This window comes from Poecilia formosa, unplaced genomic scaffold (genome assembly GCF_000485575.1).
Source record: "Poecilia formosa unplaced genomic scaffold, Poecilia_formosa-5.1.2 Scaffold132, whole genome shotgun sequence".
Classification (NCBI taxonomy): Eukaryota; Metazoa; Chordata; class Actinopteri; order Cyprinodontiformes; family Poeciliidae; genus Poecilia; species Poecilia formosa.
The window spans coordinates 652,897-672,546 of record NW_006800071.1 but is presented as its reverse complement, the minus strand read 5'-3'; the positions used below and the strand labels follow the sequence as shown (position 1 = coordinate 672,546).

At 38.0% G+C, this 19,650-nt stretch overlaps 1 protein-coding gene across 13 annotated transcripts in view; it reads left to right on the top strand.

The window, feature by feature from the left end:
* The window catches only part of gab1 (GRB2-associated binding protein 1), a 69,984-nt gene that overhangs the window by 18,614 nt on the left and 31,720 nt on the right, over positions 1-19,650 (top strand). Inside the window, exon 1 of one of the 13 annotated variants that reach the window (XM_016676341.1) lies at positions 12,991-13,069. The exons of 11 other annotated variants lie outside the window; for them this stretch is intronic. The gene's annotated coding sequence lies outside the window, so the exon portion shown is untranslated. Of the gene's footprint in view, positions 1-12,990; positions 13,070-14,150; positions 14,296-19,650 lie in introns of those variants that run through there. One more of the 13 variants, XM_016676342.1, reaches the window with a different exon arrangement.

The following is a 19,650-nucleotide window of genomic DNA, read 5'->3' as shown; positions in this document are numbered from 1 at the left end:
CGGATCATGTCCAAAGCAACCTCTCACTGGCCACTTAATGTGATTTTGAATAATTTTCATTGGAGTGATTGGATTAGACTGCTGTTGCTCACTTCATGGACAATGATGGGGTTTGATGCACCTACAGTAAAGCACAGGACGGCACAACGCTGCAAGAAAAACACTCTTTCTGTGGGTTGATCAGAGAGAAGAGAATATTAACATACTGTGTAACAAGTAAGCAAAGCATTCACACATTAACACACATGCACCCACACTCTCCCACAGATGGTTTTTACGCCTGACTGTAGAGTCATCCTTCTCACTATGCAGTGATCCACGCCTGCAGAAAGCAGAGAGGACCACTTTGGATCTGCAGCTTGTGAACTGGAACAAAAGCATATGCATTCATCACTGAATGCTTGTACTATTTGTTTTTATTATTATTTATGAACTATTTTAGATTAATTTAAACGTGTGCATTTCACTGCAGGCTCTAGCAAATTAAATTTAGAAGTCTAGAATATGTGATGCTTTGTAAAATGTGCTTCATTTGTTCTGCGTGGTGGTTAAGGTGTCATCTCGTAACAAAGTGGTAAAGCTCAGGATGCAGGGCAGTAAACAGACCCTTCTAAAATAATTTCTTGCGTAACATTTTGTTTTCCTGCACATTCACTACAGAAATCAGATTTTAAATCGGGCTGATTGTAGTTTGGTTCGACAACAGAAATCAAAACATTCTTGTTGCATGAACCTCTTTATATTTGCAGTTCAATATTGGCAGATGTTTTTCTTCTGAGGAACATTACTCAGAAATATTTGTGGAAAATTTGCCTGTTTGCAGACTTCTTTCATAGAGGTTATCTAAAGTATCTGAAAGAAAATGCAGCTTGGGAAGTTGAAATACCTTGAAGCAGTGCTGTTTGACATGCCAATGGCTGGTGCTTGCAAAGGAGCCAATTGAGGAGCTCCATTAATTTCCTCGTTGCTGACTGGTTGTTCTCCCAACTGTGGAGATAAGCAATACTAGATATTTACTTATGTAGTAGTGCCAAGACCTATTAATGCATATTAAGGTATATTTGGTGTCTCATCTAGTAAAATAGGCAGTTGTATAAAGAAAATAATGCAACAGGTTGCAATGTCAGAAAAAAGTGCTGTAATTTGTAGAATTTCTTGTTCATTTTTCCTATTGATAATGACAGTATAATAATGATTTCTAACAGGTCTTTTAGGTTCTGTAGGAAAGAAGAGTGTCGGAGGTGAAAAGGTCAAATTTCAAGGTTTTGTTCACTCTACAGTACAAAAGCAATTGCCTCAAAAAACAAGACAAATTGACACTTATGTTTAACTTTAATTGCGAAGTATTTTAGGCTGTTAAGTAAAGTGAATAAAGTCATACCGCTGGCAGATTTGGCTTATCAGCTTTTTGCCTGTTTAATGATCGATCTTTGGTGATGAGCTCCAGTTTTTGAAAGGCCTCATTTCAATCACCCTAATCTTTAGCTTCCTTCACAAATTCTCTATCAGAAGTCGCCAAAACATTATCAATGCTTCTAGTCAAAAGAAACGCATCTGTAAAGTCAAACACATTGTTTTTAAGTTAACCTAATTTCCAAAAATTTATCTAGCTCTTAAACTTACAAAATTATGTAAATTTAACACAAAATGTCAGTTTTAAGATGTGCATTTTATGGTCTTTAAAAATTGTCCTGAAAATTGCAGAAACACTGAAACAAGCTGTGAACTGACAGTGGGACAGAACCCGCTTTGGCATGCGGATCCGCCTGTTGAGCAGCGGGAGATATTTTTGGTTCTTCTCACCTATCTTAAGCCGGCCTCTCCAAGGTGTTCTGTATTGCAGAGGGCCGTGTGCTTCAGGGGGCTGTGGTGGGCATTTGTTGCCAGGGGAGGTGATGTGTTATTTTCAGTCCATTGTGTCTACTTCCTGTGGGTCATGGGTTATTGGAGCTGGGTGTTGCAGACTTTGGAGAACAGGAGGAGGAGGGAGAGAGTCAGTGGAGTAGGCAGGAAAGTGGTCAGAGCAACTGGACAACAGTGACTGGTCAGCAACTTGGTTTCTTTGCTTGTTTTTCTGCTCTGCTTTTAGCCGAGCTACGCGTGGACTCTTCAGAATCAGGTAAAAGAATATCATGTATAAGCTGGTTATTAGTTTATTTTTTAAATTGTGATTTTTACCTAATTTTGTGACTATCGTCAGTGGAGCAGCTCCTTTCGAGGAGAGATATTGCATTTTAAAAATAAGTTTTAAATTTTCTACAAACAGCTTTGTTGGGATGCCACTACGGAATGGTGATGTTATTTCTCTCTGTTTTGACAAGAAAAGGCGCTTTGATCATTGCATTTGTAGAAAAAGCTCTACAAGAGATTTGGTTACTGTAGTTTAGAATTGATACATGTTTTGTTTACCAAGATCAAGATATGACAGCTACCTTTAGTATAAATGACGGGTTTGGACTTGTGCAGCATAACGACAACAAACCAACAGATTAAAGTTTTTGACCACATGCACAGTTTTATGTTGTCTGATTCGAGATCTTAACCCAATTCCCGCTTTTTTGCACAGCGTACTGTCAGCGGTCCTGATCCAGGACAGATCCAGGTAACTGTTGAATGTTAGCAGAGCTTCTAAAGTTAGAACCCGACAAACCCCCCCAACACGACGACGGTGACAAAAGGAGGCAAAACAGGAAACCTTTTTGCACAGAATGCGTGTCGGGAACAGATGACCAGGAAGATAAAAAGCGCTAACAAAGTGGAAACTTCCACTCAGGGATGTTATTTTGCTTTGCGTGTGTTTTTCTCTTCTTTTTTGTGTGTTTGTAATTAAGCACCAAGTTGGTTGAAACCTCTGGTTGAGGGATTGTTGGTTTGGTTACGGTTTAAAAGGCAAAGGAACGCGGTGAACCAGTCCGGTTTCAGATGTTATAGGTGCTTCTGTGCTCCTTCAGTCATACACGATGGGATGTTAATATTTAAACCTGCTCCATTGAAGTTAATGCTTCACCGGGAATCTGTGTAGTGAGGCTGGTTTAACCCACCGCGGTGCTACTGATTGGCTCGTCTCTTCTTTGTGCACTCATCTGTTACTCCTTCCCCACATATTTCCTCTTAATATCCATCTCTGCGTCAGACTGGCTGTCTGAAGCTTATCAGCGATACAGAATGATGACGGTTTCTGTTCTCACACCACAAGGAAGAGTTGGTGCCTCGTTTATGTCTACAGCTTTCACACAACAACACTGTTGTCTTGAGCTTTGCTGACTAAAGAGAGACCGCAGGACCTCAGCAGGGAATATCTGAATAATCTGATGGTTTCTACAGAAGTTTCTGGTAAACAGCAATATTTGATTTATTGACTTTTGCTAATTTAATTTAAAAAAAAATTTCGGCAATATTGTTTGTGCTTGCTTGTGTTATGACAGATCCTAGCCACCTTGTGAGTTGGTCTAGAATTTACATTGTGATCTTAATGGGAAATACTTTGGATAATCAGACCTGTCTAATTATAGGTCACCTGTGAAAGCCTAGAGTTTATCACCTGCTAATCCTTCACATAATGAGCAGAAGAAAGATGGCTGCATGACTCATGGAGGTTGTATTTTTGTAGGACCGGGCTTCAGAGTAAACTTAGGCTGGTGAGAATTTTACAGCTGCACATGAAAGCTGAGTAACTGTGAGATGTAAACAGAGAAACGGAAGAAAAGATTGTAAAGGGAAAAGACTAGAAACTGGCTTGGGTTCATGCACTTTGGTAATACTTTATTTGACGGGGTGTGCATAAGACTGACATAACACCTGTCATAAACATGAAGGAGTCTTTATGAATGTCTATGACTGTTGTCATGAAGTGTCAGTCAGTAAATAATGACACATTTAATGCAAAGTTGCTTTAAAAGTCACATTAAAAGTCCCAACCTTGCATGATTTTGCAAACAATGTAATTTTAGTGCAAAGTGTCATGTCAGTTAGTGTTACAGTGTTGCAGTTTTTGTCACAGTTTGGTCTTTCAAATCAAACAGATTTTAATACCTCTTAAGCCTGAATGAATACATAATGTTCAATTTTCAAAAGAAAAGAGAAACTACCCAGCCTGTTCTTACTAGGCCTGATTACTGCCAATCTTTTCAAATCAAGAAATAGGTTGAATAGAACCTGTCTGGCAACATGAGATGGGTTCACTGGTGACATAAGGTAAATTACTTGTTTTTTTACAGTCATGTAGGTTTGGATAGTTTTTCCTCCTTAATAAATGAAATAATCTCTTTGTTTGATTTGAGACACTTAAGTGAAACGCAGAAGGAATCTCTAAGGGGTGAATACATTTACACAGCACTGCACATCGGCTGTGTGTCATGAACAGATACAGTATGAACTTAGTAAACGGTGACATTTCTAACTATATCAGGTGTTTTCTATGCGAGTGTATCTGTTTAAAGTTTGTCTTCAGAAACCCTGCAGCTTCAAAGCCTCTAATAACCTCTCTTAACAGGAGTGGGCGTACGCTTGCATATTTTTTACAGTGTCTACAACAGATGTTGGTTAACCAGTTTATTTCTGGCCACACAGGAATGCACAAATGTTACCTTTAAACTACATGCCCCAGCTGCACAACACAACTGCCCTGCTTGGCCCCTTTTAGCTTATGCTGGCTCAGTTTCTTCACGCAGCAGTGTTCTGTTTGTTCTGTGCATCCGAACGCAACGTTGCCAAGTAATGAGCTACATTTGAATGAAGAAACCAAAATCTGGTGATTACTGCAAGCTTTTTGTAACCTATTCATTATGAAACTGTACAACACCTATATCTTAATTTGAAAGATCACATCAGAAAATACTACACTGACTTCTTTTGACTTATAGTCATTCATGGTTAGTAGTTTCAAAAAAAGAAATTTGACTTCACTCATTGGCACTGATCTGACTTCTACCAGCTGATATTCATGTCTGTTTTTCTTTAAAGATTGGCCTGCAGATTTCAGCTGTGGCAATTTTTATTCCATGTACTATATCACAAATCGTCATCTGTTAAAGAAATTCTGTTTTAATTTACCAACTACTTCTGCAAATTCAAGACAAAGTTTGTCAAGGCAAGTGTTTATTGCTGGGTAAGCAGAGACACAACATGAGAACCCTCCATTAATTCAAGGTTTCACTCAACATCCATTAGAAGATTCTGCACTGCTCTTGATGATGGATGCATTTAAACATGATCTCATCCGTCTTACAGCTGTCCTATAGGTGGTCTTATGATCACACCTGTAGGTGTAACTGTAAATGCTACTTTGTTGATGTCACCACCATCAAACTCTGGGTATAATTTAAACCTCTGTTGTTCTTTTTTTCACTCAGTTGATTCAGTTCTGTGGTATTTATCCCAAAAGTAAATTAAAAGACATTTAAAAAAATGGTGGCACTGTGGGGAGGAAGGATCTCCAGTAGCAGTCTACTGACTGCTACTGACTGCTACTGGAATACTTTCCAACAAATCTGCGGAGACTATATTTCACAGTAATATGTCCTGGATGAAGCCATCAGTTGTCCGCAGGCTCTGCTAATCCACCTCATTTTGCTTTTGTCACACCTCTTTAAAAACTCTCTAAATCTCAAATTTAGAAAAGATTCCAAAATCTCTTCTAAATTGGAATGCAAATATCTTTACAATGTTTGCAAATTGTCCAAACAAATATGAGAACAAAAGTCTACAAAAACAATAAATCAGAAATAGCATAACGGAGCTACTCCAACATGCTGCCACTTTGAGTAATGCGGTTCTAAAACAAGACTGCAATGCTCCCTGAGATTTTATAGTGCTAAAAATTACCAGTACACACTCGTTTAATATTGTTTCTTTTTTTAACTGGAATTTACATCCATTTTTTACTCCATCAGCTTTTTAAACGGCCAGATTTAAACTCTCAGTTGCTATTTATTTTGTATCTATTTTAACTCTGTTGTCCAGGCTACGTCTGGCATTAACATCCCAATGCACCAAATTTGTGGTTTCACAATGCTAGGACAAGCTAACTTATCTCAGTCTTTTTTTTTCTTTCTTTTGTTTGTCTTCTTATTACAGTTAAATGCAAAATTTCTCATCATAAATCTTTCGACTCTGCAAGGTGCTTCTTTTTATTCAAATTTATTGGGGCGTAACAAAGGTTGATTCCCATTTTAGGTGAAATTCTGCATGTCAAGCTTTCATTGCTGAGAAAATTAAGGCTTGAGCTCTTCAATAGCTGTGCTTCTGACCTGTGTGGGAGAAAGGTTGCTTACACACAAAGGGACCATGTGATGTTCCAGTTTAACAAAGATTTGTTCTTGTTTTCTCCCAGAAAGGGATGAAATTAAGAGGTTGACACTGATTTGGAAACACAGCTCCATTGTGGGGGAATAATAACTAACATGTTCAGAACCAGTTGGGAATTAAAGGTTCTGGTGGTAATACTTAGGAAGATGCTTGAGCTGGACACGGAGGCGCACACAGTGTTGTGGTTACTTCTGATTGTTTGCCTGGGTGGTCCTATCTTTAGCACTACTCTTCTTCTTCTCTATTTTTTTTCTCTGCTTTCTTTTGCCTCTCTGTTTAGGCATGGACTTTGTGTTTCTTCTTAAATTGTATAATTTAATTCTTGTGTCCTTAGTTATCGAATACCACTTGGTTGTTGGGAATGTTTCATTTTATTAGCTCTGGACAGAATTAGAAAAGTTCACCAATTGAAATTGATGTAATTTAATCTAATTGTGTGTTTTTTTTACATCCTCCTTACAATTTGCTTCCATTAGCTGTGGTACCGATGCCTGCATAAATCAGTCGAATTTTAAGACAGTTTCTGACTCCACATATCTGTAAGCGGAGCGTGCGAGGATTTCTGCAGTGGAAACTAAGAAAACAAATGGAAGTAATTACTCTTACAGAGTTAATTTTCAAACATCGTAATGCACAGAGCTTAAATGGATACACTCCAGACAGAAAGACCCCAGGCTGGGATTTGAATCTAAGACCTTCTTGCATGGTGTTCCAGTACTACCAACTGCAACACCATACAGCCAGTTTGTTTGAAACTGTTGGATAATTAGTAATATCCTTAAATCAATCTAATTTCACTGTGTGTTTTTATACCTTCAGAAACTTATTCCAGCTCACACCAATGCTGCTGCCTGGGTTTCTAAAATTGTCTTAGGATAAACAAATCTTTCTAAATTATTTGTGTTTTGCCTTAATTCTGGGAATTTATTATCTGCAGTTCTGTTTTTAGGGGATAGAAAAACTTGTTCTAATATGATTATGTAGTTCTTGCATGCAGAACAGGATGATGAAAAGTTAATTTACCACATACGTCTTTGCACTGAGAAAAGTGTAAGTGTGGGGAGGGTCTGCTTCAGCAGAATGGAAAAAAATTAAAGTAGTTCGCTGAACATTTAGAAGTCATTTATCTTGTGAGTTTAATCTCACTGCAGCCAAACAGCATGCTTTTCTGGTTGTATTATTTTATTAAATTTATGGTTTTGTTTCTGGTGAATAATCAGTATTCACTGAGAAAAGAAGGTCACTTTCACACCCCATTTCAAATTGACTGGACACAAACTCCTGCAAAGTTGATAAGGCAGAGGACTTACTGTCTCCAAGCTAATATGTCCTGACCAATCTCTCTCTCGGAAGAAGAAGGGCCAGTGAATTTTTGTCCGTCTGCACCGTCTGGGTCTATTAGTTTTTAACATGCTCTGTCACTTCTTGTTATGGCTGCTTGTTGACCTAAATGACCTCCTTTGAACAGCCATGACTTCAGCTTTGGGAGATAGGTTGCAGAGGAAGAGCTTTTTTGAAAGCTTTTCATGTTGGGGTGTCTGACATCTTTCTATTGACAGTGTGGACAGGAAACTGAATTGTGGATGCAGGGAAAAGAAATGAAAAGAGAAGCAAGATTCTAAACTACAAGGAGCAACACAAGAGAAGGGGTTTACTTGTATTTACATGTTAGTTAGCTTAGATATTTGAAAGATGAACATTTTTTATCTGTCTGCCATTCGCTCTAAGGCTTTGTCACAGTTTTGTTTCTGACAAATGAGTCTAAAAAACGCAATTTAAGCAATTCAAAATATCCCAAGACTTTAATATCAAACAAATAGGATTAAAACCAGTTTTCATTGGAATGAATCCATTGTTATCTTGCTGGTTCAAATAGTCTTTTCTACCACGTCTAAGCTGCGGCGTTCTGAGGCTCGACCCTGATGATTTGGCTGTGGCGGCTCTCGGAGGGTCTGGGCCGACCCTGATTACGTTAAACAGGAAGTCAGAAGTGGGAGAGGTCATGAACTGCAGAACCCACAACACACTGCAACACTTGATAAAAGCCAAAAGGCGCAAACAACAACAAAACAGCACACGCTCCTACTCACTGCCAATAACTGAATTACGTCAAAACAGACAGCGACTGCTCTGGGAATGACATTTACAGGGTGAGCTCATTGTACTTTAGTCACTCTCTAATAGAATTATTTCATGTACAATCTTCTAAATGCTGCTTTTGTCTTGACAGTTGAAGATTTATTGTAAATTTTAAGGCAACATGATGACTCTTGTAGTTGAAGTTGACGGTTTACGATGAATGTTAAAAGATAAACTCTGAAGAAAAACACATGCAGAGGGTTTTTAGATTGAAAGAGTTTATTTGTAGTGTATCTGTTGCAGTGAGACTCCATCCATCATGTGGATTGGCGGGCATGACTTCATAACACATGTGAATAATTACCAACACACATTGCATCCCACACATCCCTTTGCAGTTTAAATATTGCAGATTATTATTTGCTGTTTGACTGTTTATAATGTGTAGAAAGAAACAAGAATTGTATAAAACTAGATCAGAATTAGCCTTCCGAACTTCAGTTGGTGTGTTTTTGTGATTTGGATTAATTTAAAAATGTTTTTCACAAACAGAATAATCTTGTTTTTACCTTGAGGCCACAGACTGATGGTAGCATTAGCTTTCTTCTTGCTAAATGTTAGTGTAAGATACAGAGATGTTTTATGGAAATCCCTTTGGCTTCCAGCAGGAGGCGTTTGATGACGTAATGCTTAGCCAAAGGCCTTGCGTTCTTGCTTGTTAACCGCCCTTTCTTGTGCTCATGGATATAAAAATAGCAACTTAGCAAGAATCCCAATCCTGCCCTGCTAACAAAGACTGATTTATTCAAGTTGTGACACAAAACATAGAGGAGCTTTTGTCCTTCCCCTTCTTTTCTCACTGCAGACCTCGTCACATTGGCCATGGGTGCTAAAATCTCTGACGTTCCAATGCCTCTCTTAAAACAGCCTTTCTACAGTTCTGGCTCAGGAACGTCAAGTTGAGCTGAATTGAATGAAAGTAGATTTAAAAATTAGTTTTCACCACATTTCTGTCAAATAATTTTTTTGCAGCCTTCTGCATCAGCAAATGGAAGTATATAATATTCTGGTATTTAGCCGAATATCTTAAAATGTCAAACTCATGTAGAAGGTATTTTATTCTTTTACTGTATATCAAGTAAAAGGGTGGATTATTGCTGATTTACTGTTGCTGTAGGATAACCTTTCTGCTGAATCATACTTATAAGAGCCATTATTTGTTTGTATACATGGTTCCCCCCCAGAATAACTTGCTAAGCCTGGTGGTTCGGGCAGTAAACCAGCGGTCTGTTTTTGTGTTAAATGGTACAATTCTCAGGACAACGTTGTAATGTGCCAGAACAGTTCCCAGAGTTGATACTTATTGGTGTTCTTGCAGATCAGAGAAAATATTAAAAATAACACTGAACTGTCAGTTTATTAAGACAACAATAAACCAAAATTCATATCATAAGAAATTCTTCACAACAATTCATAGATAAATGCCCACCCCCACTGACGTAAGTTTTATGTTTTTTTTTTTTTTTTTTTTTTTTTTTTTTTTTTTTTTTTAAGATTACCGATTGGCCAGAAAACTGCAATCGGTGCATCGCTAAAAATCACCTTTTTGTCTTTGCTCAGCTTATCTTTGTCATTTTTATTGTGATGTAAAACATTCAAGTGTAACAAAAAACAGAAGTAATCTTTGAGGAAGCAAATACTTTTTTACAGCACTGTGTCATAATGCTGTAGAAATAAAAGGACCTGCCATCCAAACAGCACAGAGTCTTGTTTATTTCTGAACCTAATGTATTCTGTATGATGATTTTTGCCTGATAAAAGTAACACATATTCTTTATCATCCAAATCTTGTCCTTCTCTGCATCAACTTCACCCCATGCATATTGCGGCCAGTCTCCCCGTTCCCTGTGAGTGTGTTTTCCTGAGGAAAAAACAGAGAAGCTGTCCTAGTCAAAGATGAGTCAGTACAGCTGGGGTGCAGGTCACTTAACCACAGCCCACTCAGATGGGACAGATGGCTCAGCCAGTCGCTTGCTGATACATCTTAACTGTATATTCAGGTCTTTGTTTTTGAAGAGAAGAGAGGTATCAGTTCATCAAAAAAACATCTGAAAAGGTTAAAAATGAAGCTAAGCCCCCTTCAAAAAAGGTTACTTTCATTTAAATCAGCTAAATTCTCTTGAAACTGGAGTTGGTAGGAAGTGGTGATTTGTGACTCATAAGAAGTTCCTTAGTGCTGTTAGTTCTGGTAGAGAAAATAATCTGTTCACACCCATGAGTGACCTTTGTTCTGACCTTTTAATGTCTTCTGGGATTGATCGGTGTGAAGTAATACATTTTTGATTCATTTTTGCACAGATATTGAACACAATGTTGCGCCCAAAACTTGCTGCAGTTTTATCTGGTCCACAAAATCACCGTCTGAGTTATAACTGCCACATGGATATTAGTTGTTGCTAAAACTACAAATCCCAGGGTGCACTACAACAGCCACAACAGCATATTTGTGCATTCAGTTTGTAACTAATTGCATTTTTCCACTTGTCTACCAAAAATACGACACGAGTTCCCTGAAGTTGTAATTCGTTTGTAGGAAGTTGGAGGTCTCTCCTGGTTGGTTCAAAATCCAATATGGCTGCCATTGTTTCAAAATGTAATGTTAATCTCAAATTGTTTATTTCTAATTTAAATGTAAATTTTCACTTTCAACCTTCCACCGTGGGCTCACTCATTCTCTGCTTTTCACCATGTGTGACCAAAAATGTTTTTCCACTTCAGGAACCTTTTGCCAGGAAGTAGAGCAGTTTATGGGGCTTATATTCAGATATTTAAATATGAAAAAATCAGATTATTCCATATTCATAAGCTGCATCAAAACAATAACCTTTCATCTCTAAATGCATGCATTCTGGCCTCTAAATGCATCAGCCAAAACTAGAAAGGCCGAATACGGCCATGTTAGCATCGGTATTGGCCAATTTTAGTTATTTTTAACATATCGCTATCAGTCCAATATAAACCAGGCCAACATTAATAACTAATTTTTTGCTTTTTTTTTTTTTTTTTTTTAAATACATTTTTAATCTTGTTGCTGTTTGTGTTTCGGGAGGTTGGCCATGTGGTATTTGTTTGGTCATGTGACTACGATGGTGATGCAGAACAGGAATGTGGGGAGTTTTAGGTGTCTTAATTTTAGTGTAATGTTTTTTGCTGCTGTTTTGTATAAAATATTTATAAATAAAATAAAGAAATCAAGCTGGTTGCTAAGAATATTCAGTTTTTATTTTTTTGTAAAACATTAATTGGAGAGCAACTGAATCATGTAGCTTTTTATCGTCTTCAAAGCAATTTAAATGGCTTGCAATTGTGCACAGTCTTGGAAAAACGGCAGCAGATGGAGGGTCAGCATTCAGCAGTGGTTTTTAAAACATTTACTGGGAGGTNTACCTTGAAGCAGTGCTGTTTGACATGCCAATGGCTGGTGCTTGCAAAGGAGCCAATTGAGGAGCTCCATTAATTTCCTCGTTGCTGACTGGTTGTTCTCCCAACTGTGGAGATGAGCAATACTAGATATTTACTTATGTAGTAGTGCCAAGACCTATTAATGCATATTAAGGTATATTTGGTGTCTCATCTAGTAAAATAGGCAGTTGTATAAAGAAAATAATGCAACAGGTTGCAATGTCAGAAAAAAGTGCTGTAATTTGTAGAATTTCTTGTTCATTTTTCCTATTGATAATGACAGTATAATAATGATTTCTAACAGGTCTTTTAGGTTCTGTAGGAAAGAAGAGTGTCGGAGGTGAAAAGGTCAAATTTCAAGGTTTTGTTCACTCTACAGTACAAAAGCAATTGCCTCAAAAAACAAGACAAATTGACACTTATGTTTAACTTTAATTGCGAAGTATTTTAGGCTGTTAAGTAAAGTGAATAAATAAAGTCATACCCCTGGCAGATTTGGCTTATCAGCTTTTTGCCTGTTTAATGATCGATCTTTGGTGATGAGCTCCAGTTTTTGAAAGGCCTCATTTCAGTCACCCTAATCTTTAGCTTCCTTCACAAATTCTCTATCAGAAGTCGCCAAAACATTATCAATCCTTCTAGTCAAAAGAAACGCATCTGTAAAGTCAAACACATTGTTTTTAAGTTAACCTAATTTCCAAAAATTTATCTAGCTCTTAAACTTACAAAATTATGTAAATTTAACACAAAATGTCAGTTTTAAGATGTACATTTTATGGTCTTTAAAAATTGTCCTGAAAATTGCAGAAACACTGAAACAAGCTGTGAACTGACAGTGGGACAGAACCCGCTTTGGCATGCGGATCCGCCTGTTGAGCAGCGGGAGATATTTTTGGTTCTTCTCACCTATCTTAAGCCGGCCTCTCCAAGGTGTTCTGTATTGCAGAGGGCCGTGTGCTTCAGGGGGCTGTGGTGGGCATTTGTTGCCAGGGGAGGTGATGTGTTATTTTCAGTCCATTGTGTCTACTTCCTGTGGGTCATGGGTTATTGGAGCTGGGTGTTGCAGACTTTGGAGAACAGGAGGAGGAGGGGGAGAGTCAGTGGAGTAGGCAGGAAAGTGGTCAGAGCAACTGGACAACAGTGACTGGTCAGCAACTTGGTTTCTTTGCTTGTTTTTCTGCTCTGCTTTTAGCCGAGCTACGCGTGGACTCTTCAGAATCAGGTAAAAGAATATCTTTTTATTGCTCACGTATAAGCTGGTTATTAGTTTATTTTTTAAATTGTGATTTTTACCTAATTTTGTGACTATCGTCAGTGGAGCAGCTCCTTTCGAGGAGAGATATTGCATTTTAAAAATAAGTTTTAAGTTTTCTACAAACAGCTTTGTTGGGATGCCACTACGGAATGGTGATGTTATTTCTCTCTGTTTTGACAAGAAAAGGCGCTTTGATCATTGCATTTGTAGAAAAAGCTCTACAAGAGATTTGGTTACTGTAGTTTAGAATTGATACATGTTTTGTTTACCAAGATCAAGATATGACAGCTACCTTTAGTATAAATGACGGGTTTGGACTTGTGCAGCATAACAATAACAAACCAACAGATTAGAGTTTTTGACCACATGCAAAGTTTTATGTTGTCTGATTCGAGATCTTAACCCAATTCCCGCTTTTTTGCACAGCGTACTGTCAGCGGTCCTGATCCAGGACAGATCCAGGTAACTGTTGAATGTTAGCAGAGCTTCTAAAGTTAGAACCCGACAAACCCCCCCAACACGACGACGGTGACAAAAGGAGGCAAAACAGGAAACCTTTTTGCACAGAATGCGTGTCGGGAACAGATGACCAGGAAGATAAAAAGCGCTAACAAAGTGGAAACTTCCACTCAGGGATGTTATTTTGCTTTGCGTGTGTTTTTCTCTTCTTTTTTGTGTGTTTGTAATTAAGCACCAAGTTGGTTGAAACCTCTGGTTGAGGGATTGTTGGTTTGGTTACGGTTTAAAAGGCAAAGGAACGCGGTGAACCAGTCCGGTTTCAGATGTTATAGGTGCTTCTGTGCTCCTTCAGTCATACACGATGGGATGTTAATATTTAAACCTGCTCCATTGAAGTTAATGCTTCACCGGGAATCTGTGTAGTGAGGCTGGTTTAACCCACCGCGGTGCTACTGATTGGCTCGTCTCTTCTTTGTGCACTCATCTGTTACTCCTTCCCCACATATTTCCTCTTAATATCCATCTCTGCGTCAGACTGGCTGTCTGAAGCTTATCAGCGATACAGAATGATGACGGTTTCTGTTCTCACACCACAAGGAAGAGTTGGTGCCTCGTTTATGTCTACAGCTTTCACACAACAACACTGTTGTCTTGAGCTTTGCTGACTAAAGAGAGACCGCAGGACCTCAGCAGGGAATATCTGAATAATCTGATGGTTTCTACAGAAGTTTCTGGTAAACAGCAATATTTGATTTATTGACTTTTGCTAATTTAATTTAAAAAAAAATTTCGGCAATATTGTTTGTGCTTGCTTGTGTTATGACAGATCCTAGCCACCTTGTGAGTTGGTCTAGAATTTACATTGTGATCTTAATGGGAAATACTTTGGATAATCAGACCTGTCTAATTATAGGTCACCTGTGAAAGCCTAGAGTTTATCACCTGCTAATCCTTCACATAATGAGCAGAAGAAAGATGGCTGCATGACTCATGGAGGTTGTATTTTTGTAGGACCGGGCTTCAGAGTAAACTTAGGCTGGTGAGAATTTTACAGCTGCACATGAAAGCTGAGTAACTGTGAGATGTAAACAGAGAAACGGAAGAAAAGATTGTAAAGGGAAAAGACTAGAAACTGGCTTGGGTTCATGCACTTTGGTAATACTTTATTTGACGGGGTGTGCATAAGACTGACATAACACCTGTCATAAACATGAAGGAGTCTTTATGAATGTCTATGACTGTTGTCATGAAGTGTCAGTCAGTAAATAATGACACATTTAATGCAAAGTTGCTTTAAAAGTCACATTAAAAGTCCCAACCTTGCATGATTTTGCAAACAATGTAATTTTAGTGCAAAGTGTCATGTCAGTTAGTGTTACAGTGTTGCAGTTTTTGTCACAGTTTGGTCTTTCAAATCAAACAGATTTTAATACCTCTTAAGCCTGAATGAATACATAATGTTCAATTTTCAAAAGAAAAGAGAAACTACCCAGCCTGTTCTTACTAGGCCTGATTACTGCCAATCTTTTCAAATCAAGAAATAGGTTGAATAGAACCTGTCTGGCAACATGAGATGGGTTCACTGGTGACATAAGGTAAATTACTTGTTTTTTTACAGTCATGTAGGTTTGGATAGTTTTTCCTCCTTAATAAATGAAATAATCTCTTTGTTTGATTTGAGACACTTAAGTGAAACGCAGAAGGAATCTCTAAGGGGTGAATACATTTACACAGCACTGCACATCGGCTGTGTGTCATGAACAGATACAGTATGAACTTAGTAAACGGTGACATTTCTAACTATATCAGGTGTTTTCTATGCGAGTGTATCTGTTTAAAGTTTGTCTTCAGAAACCCTGCAGCTTCAAAGCCTCTAATAACCTCTCTTAACAGGAGTGGGCGTACGCTTGCATATTTTTTACAGTGTCTACAACAGATGTTGGTTAACCAGTTTATTTCTGGCCACACAGGAATGCACAAATGTTACCTTTAAACTACATGCCCCAGCTGCACAACACAACTGCCCTGCTTGGCCCCTTTTAGCTTATGCTGGCTCAGTTTCTTCACGCAGCAGTGTTCTGTTTGTTCTGTGCATCCGAACGCAACGTTGCCAAGTAATGAGCTACATTTGAATGAAGAAACCAAAATCTGGTGATTACTGCAAGCTTTTTGTAACCTATTCATTATGAAACTGTACAACACCTATATCTTAATTTGAAAGATCACATCAGAAAATACTACACTGACTTCTTTTGACTTATAGTCATTCATGGTTAGTAGTTTCAAAAAAAGAAATTTGACTTCACTCATTGGCACTGATCTGACTTCTACCAGCTGATATTCATGTCTGTTTTTCTTTAAAGATTGGCCTGCAGATTTCAGCTGTGGCAATTTTTATTCCATGTACTATATCACAAATCGTCATCTGTTAAAGAAATTCTGTTTTAATTTACCAACTACTTCTGCAAATTCAAGACAAAGTTTGTCAAGGCAAGTGTTTATTGCTGGGTAAGCAGAGACACAACATGAGAACCCTCCATTAATTCAAGGTTTCACTCAACATCCATTAGAAGATTCTGCACTGCTCTTGATGATGGATGCATTTAAACATGATCTCATCCGTCTTACAGCTGTCCTATAGGTGGTCTTATGATCACACCTGTAGGTGTAACTGTAAATGCTACTTTGTTGATGTCACCACCATCAAACTCTGGGTATAATTTAAACCTCTGTTGTTCTTTTTTTCACTCAGTTGATTCAGTTCTGTGGTATTTATCCCAAAAGTAAATTAAAAGACATTTAAAAAAATGGTGGCACTGTGGGGAGGAAGGATCTCCAGTAGCAGTCTACTGACTGCTACTGACTGCTACTGGAATACTTTCCAACAAATCTGCGGAGACTATATTTCACAGTAATATGTCCTGGATGAAGCCATCAGTTGTCCGCAGGCTCTGCTAATCCACCTCATTTTGCTTTTGTCACACCTCTTTAAAAACTCTCTAAATCTCAAATTTAGAAAAGATTCCAAAATCTCTTCTAAATTGGAATGCAAATATCTTTACAATGTTTGCAAATTGTCCAAACAAATATGAGAACAAAAGTCTACAAAAACAATAAATCAGAAATAGCATAACGGAGCTACTCCAACATGCTGCCACTTTGAGTAATGCGGTTCTAAAACAAGACTGCAATGCTCCCTGAGATTTTATAGTGCTAAAAATTACCAGTACACACTCGTTTAATATTGTTTCTTTTTTTAACTGGAATTTACATCCATTTTTTACTCCATCAGCTTTTTAAACGGCCAGATTTAAACTCTCAGTTGCTATTTATTTTGTATCTATTTTAACTCTGTTGTCCAGGCTACGTCTGGCATTAACATCCCAATGCACCAAATTTGTGGTTTCACAATGCTAGGACAAGCTAACTTATCTCAGTCTTTTTTTTTCTTTCTTTTGTTTGTCTTCTTATTACAGTTAAATGCAAAATTTCTCATCATAAATCTTTCGACTCTGCAAGGTGCTTCTTTTTATTCAAATTTATTGGGGCGTAACAAAGGTTGATTCCCATTTTAGGTGAAATTCTGCATGTCAAGCTTTCATTGCTGAGAAAATTAAGGCTTGAGCTCTTCAATAGCTGTGCTTCTGACCTGTGTGGGAGAAAGGTTGCTTACACACAAAGGGACCATGTGATGTTCCAGTTTAACAAAGATTTGTTCTTGTTTTCTCCCAGAAAGGGATGAAATTAAGAGGTTGACACTGATTTGGAAACACAGCTCCATTGTGGGGGAATAATAACTAACATGTTCAGAACCAGTTGGGAATTAAAGGTTCTGGTGGTAATACTTAGGAAGATGCTTGAGCTGGACACGGAGGCGCACACAGTGTTGTGGTTACTTCTGATTGTTTGCCTGGGTGGTCCTATCTTTAGCACTACTCTTCTTCTTCTCTATTTTTTTTCTCTGCTTTCTTTTGCCTCTCTGTTTAGGCATGGACTTTGTGTTTCTTCTTAAATTGTATAATTTAATTCTTGTGTCCTTAGTTATCGAATACCACTTGGTTGTTGGGAATGTTTCATTTTATTAGCTCTGGACAGAATTAGAAAAGTTCACCAATTGAAATTGATGTAATTTAATCTAATTGTGTGTTTTTTTTACATCCTCCTTACAATTTGCTTCCATTAGCTGTGGTACCGATGCCTGCATAAATCAGTCGAATTTTAAGACAGTTTCTGACTCCACATATCTGTAAGCGGAGCGTGCGAGGATTTCTGCAGTGGAAACTAAGAAAACAAATGGAAGTAATTACTCTTACAGAGTTAATTTTCAAACATCGTAATGCACAGAGCTTAAATGGATACACTCCAGACAGAAAGACCCCAGGCTGGGATTTGAATCTAAGACCTTCTTGCATGGTGTTCCAGTACTACCAACTGCAACACCATACAGCCAGTTTGTTTGAAACTGTTGGATAATTAGTAATATCCTTAAATCAATCTAATTTCACTGTGTGTTTTTATACCTTCAGAAACTTATTCCAGCTCACACCAATGCTGCTGCCTGGGTTTCTAAAATTGTCTTAGGATAAACAAATCTTTCTAAATTATTTGTGTTTTGCCTTAATTCTGGGAATTTATTATCTGCAGTTCTGTTTTTAGGGGATAGAAAAACTTGTTCTAATATGATTATGTAGTTCTTGCATGCAGAACAGGATGATGAAAAGTTAATTTACCACATACGTCTTTGCACTGAGAAAAGTGTAAGTGTGGGGAGGGTCTGCTTCAGCAGAATGGAAAAAAATTAAAGTAGTTCGCTGAACATTTAGAAGTCATTTATCTTGTGAGTTTAATCTCACTGCAGCCAAACAGCATGCTTTTCTGGTTGTATTATTTTATTAAATTTATGGTTTTGTTTCTGGTGAATAATCAGTATTCACTGAGAAAAGAAGGTCACTTTCACACCCCATTTCAAATTGACTGGACACAAACTCCTGCAAAGTTGATAAGGCAGAGGACTTACTGTCTCCAAGCTAATATGTCCTGACCAATCTCTCTCTCGGAAGAAGAAGGGCCAGTGAATTTTTGTCCGTCTGCACCGTCTGGGTCTATTAGTTTTTAACATGCTCTGTCACTTCTTGTTATGGCTGCTTGTTGACCTAAATGACCTCCTTTGAACAGCCATGACTTCAGCTTTGGGAGATAGGTTGCAGAGGAAGAGCTTTTTTGAAAGCTTTTCATGTTGGGGTGTCTGACATCTTTCTATTGACAGTGTGGACAGGAAACTGAATTGTGGATGCAGGGAAAAGAAATGAAAAGAGAAGCAAGATTCTAAACTACAAGGAGCAACACAAGAGAAGGGGTTTACTTGTATTTACATGTTAGTTAGCTTAGATATTTGAAAGATGAACATTTTTTATCTGTCTGCCATTCGCTCTAAGGCTTTGTCACAGTTTTGTTTCTGACAAATGAGTCTAAAAAACGCAATTTAAGCAATTCAAAATATCCCAAGACTTTAATATCAAACAAATAGGATTAAAACCAGTTTTCATTGGAATGAATCCATTGTTATCTTGCTGGTTCAAATAGTCTTTTCTACCACGTCTAAGCTGCGGCGTTCTGAGGCTCGACCCTGATGATTTGGCTGTGGCGGCTCTCGGAGGGTCTGGGCCGACCCTGATTACGTTAAACAGGAAGTCAGAAGTGGGAGAGGTCATGAACTGCAGAACCCACAACACACTGCAACACTTGATAAAAGCCAAAAGGCGCAAACAACAACAAAACAGCACACGCTCCTACTCACTGCCAATAACTGAATTACGTCAAAACAGACAGCGACTGCTCTGGGAATGACATTTACAGGGTGAGCTCATTGTACTTTAGTCACTCTCTAATAGAATTATTTCATGTACAATCTTCTAAATGCTGCTTTTGTCTTGACAGTTGAAGATTTATTGTAAATTTTAAGGCAACATGATGACTCTTGTAGTTGAAGTTGACGGTTTACGATGAATGTTAAAAGATAAACTCTGAAGAAAAACACATGCAGAGGGTTTTTAGATTGAAAGAGTTTATTTGTAGTGTATCTGTTGCAG